This window comes from Octopus bimaculoides, chromosome 18 (assembly GCF_001194135.2).
Source record: "Octopus bimaculoides isolate UCB-OBI-ISO-001 chromosome 18, ASM119413v2, whole genome shotgun sequence".
Lineage (NCBI taxonomy): Eukaryota > Metazoa > Mollusca > Cephalopoda > Octopoda > Octopodidae > Octopus > Octopus bimaculoides.
This window is the reverse complement of record NC_068998.1, coordinates 40,376,167-40,379,603: the sequence shown is the minus strand read 5'-3', so window position 1 is coordinate 40,379,603 and position 3,437 is coordinate 40,376,167. Positions and strand designations below refer to the sequence as shown.

Below are 3,437 nucleotides of genomic sequence, written 5' to 3'. Positions count from 1 at the left end.
ATATATATATGTTTCACTTCAGAATACACTGATATGTTTCACTTTAAAAACAGCTTTAAGGAGGGAGTCATAGAAATATGTTGAAACTACTACTACAACAACTACTACTACTACTACTACCACCACCACCACCACCACCACCACTGCTGCTGTAATATTCAAATGTCTATAAAATACTGCACACATACAGACACATACACATAGAAACATACATAAGCACATACATGCACACAAACAGATTAATATACACAAGCAGACATACATACACAGACAAAATCAGATATAGTTTGTTACACACACACACACACACACACACATCTAGTGTAACCATAGGTTTTTTTGGAAGATTTCCATTGAAGACATTTCTTAAAGAGAAGAGAGAAGATTAATATGAAAGAGAGTGCAGTGATGGCTCAGTCAAAAGTGATGTGAATGCCATACTGATGGAAATGTATTTTCGTTGCGGCTTCAACAATGCTGTCACTTCACACAGGAAGAAGAATTGTGCTGGAAATAGTTCTTTTGATTGCAACTGTTTGTTCAAAGAGGCTGCGGAAAATGGAGTTATTTTCGTGGTTTTTAGGTGAAGCTTTTAAGATTTTTGGATTGGTGAAATTTGGCACAAAATGACACTAGTTCTTAAATACTGTTCTGCTATTAGCTAGATGTTTATCTGGAAATGTTGACTGGATTGCTTGCCAATGCCAAGGCAGACAGAGCCTGGAGATGTTGATTGGATATTTTCAGCATGTAGAGTTGGTGGGATAAACAGACACAGTTTGTGGATGCTTGTCTGAGTAGAGTTAGTGTGCAGATGTTGACAGGATAACAGACATATGCAGATGTTGATAGAGACAGTTAGACACTGCCTAGGTAAAGATAGTGTAGTTTTGTAGATGGGATAAACATGGTCTCTATGTGTTGTCTGGGTTGAGATAGTGCTTGTATGCATGTATGTATGTATGTGTGTGCATATGTGTGTGTGTGTGTGTGTGTGTGTGTGTGTGTGTGTGTTGGTTAGGTAGGAACAGTGTGTAGATGTTGACAGAATAGATAGACACACCGTGAGTAAATGTTGTTTAGACAAATAGCTCAATGTGTGCTAGTTCATTCATTAGCTAGACAGAGTCTGTTAATGTTGACTGGATAGGTAAATATGATGTGTAGCTAGAAAGATGTACAGAAGTTGACTAGAGAGGTATACATTGTGGTTTGATGTTGCCAGGATAGATACACAAACTGTGCAGATAAAAATCACATGACACACCATGGAGAAAATAAATTACAAAGTTCTGTATAAGAATATACATTTTGCCTAAGGTTCAAATAATTCTCTTATTATAACTAAAGCTGAATGAAAATCATGTTTCTTTGATTATCAGGCTTCTCTTTAGTGAAGGTAACTCTAAAATGATTGCATTGTACTCTGTCTTCTAAAATTGAGAAGTTATAATACAATTGGTTGAGAATCAGCCTGAGACTATTACTGCTTTATAGTTTATCAACCCTGGAGTGAGATGAGCTGCATGGTTCTTGACCTGCTGAAAATAGCAGTCAAGCCTACCTCAGATCACAATAAACAATTTTATAATAAATAGAAATGGATACATTTTGATAATGACATCCTATACAGCCTTAATAGCAGGCAGGTTGTTCATGGCTGGAATGCCTTCAGTCATATACATGTCCGGTCAATCAGGGTTGACCTGGACTAAAAAGCAGCAACCACAACTCAAAATAGGAAAACTGAATATAAGCTGCAGTTAGATGAGATACCAAATGAAGATCTCACTTAGTCTACACTATGTGTCTCATAACCATATGAATATGAAATTAAACCTTATAAAATAACAAGGTGATAACTAAGTTTTAAAAAATGGATAAGGAAAAGAAGTGTTTTATATGAGTGAGTACAGAGGATAAATTTTAAAACCAAAATGAAAATCTTCTCCACTTACCCCTGATTAAATATAGATATGCAACCCTAATTTCCTTTTAATTTATATTTTCACTTTTCATTTATAATAGGTTTATAACCTTCATTCTAATTTTATAGTAATTGGGAGCATTTTACTTTAAATAAAACATTATGGAAATTATAGTTTTTTAATTTTGTGTAGGCCAGGCATAAAGCATAAGGATGTTCAGCTTACACTGTACACAGAAGTTCTTTTGATGAAAGTGTAAAACAAAGCAATGTTCTGGTTGCAGTATATATATATAGCCTATAAAACTGTTCAAGCTACGGTATAGGACATAAAAATCTTCTAGCAATAGAATATAAAACATTGTTTTGGCAACAGTATACAATAAAACAACATTTTGGCAACATTTTAGAATCACACCATCAATGAACATTCTGTTGTTATTCTTAAACTTGCTTTAAATTATAACTTTATTTTAACACACACACACAAACATACATGTATATGTGCATAGATGTGTGTGTGGTAGTGTGGTTAGGAAGTTTACTTCCTCATCATGTGGTCTTCAGTTCAATCTCACCTCACTGTGTGGTACCTTGGGTAAGCGTCTGCTATTATAGACCCAGGCCAACCAAGTGAGTGGATTTGATAGATGGAAACTGGAAAAAGCCTGTTGTGTATTAGTGTGTGTGTGTGTGTGTGCATGCGTGCACGCGTGTGTGACCTTATCTTGACATCATGTGATGATTGTAGAAGAGCATTAACCTTTTAGAAGGTATGTTATTCATTTCCAGTCTTTTGTGAAAAACATGCCTGGTTATGGGGAAATATTACCTTACCTATAATCAGATAAGGGTTGGTGGCAGGAAGGGAATACAGCCATAAAATATCTGCCTTAAAAAAATTCCATGTGACCCATGTGAGCATGGAAAAGTAGATGTTAAAATGATGATGAAGATGATGATGATGAAGATGATGATGATGATGATGAAGATGATGATGATGATGATGATGATGAAGATGATGATGATGATGATGATGATGAAGATGATGATGATGATGATGAAGATGATGATGATGATGATTTGTTTCAAATTTTGGTACAAATCCAGCAATTCTTTTAGAGAGAGGGGATCTAGTTGATTACATTGACCCTAGTACTTGACTGATACTTTATTTTATTGACCCCCAAAAGAGTGAAAGGCAAAGTTGACCTTAATGGGATTTGAATGCAGAATGTGAAAAGCCAGAATGAAGGCTGCAAAGCAATTTTTCTGAAGCTCCAGTGATTCTGTCATTTCACTGCCCTCAACAATTGATAATTGTTTCTAAGGAATGAAATCACAAGGAATGAAATTTTGGGGAGGGATTAGCAATTAAATTGACCCCAGAAGGATGAAAGGTAAAGCAAAAGAGTTGGAACAAATATTACAAGGCATTTTGTTTGAAGCTCTAATGATTTTGTCACTTCATTGCTCTATAACACCTATCATTATAATAACAACATCTAAT

The 3,437-nt window shown here is 35.2% G+C and overlaps 1 protein-coding gene across 2 annotated transcripts in view; it reads right to left on the bottom strand.

Moving 5' to 3' along the window:
• The window catches only part of LOC106876972 (POU domain, class 4, transcription factor 2), a 138,991-nt gene that overhangs the window by 58,399 nt on the left and 77,155 nt on the right, over positions 1–3,437 (bottom strand). The window lies entirely within an intron of this gene.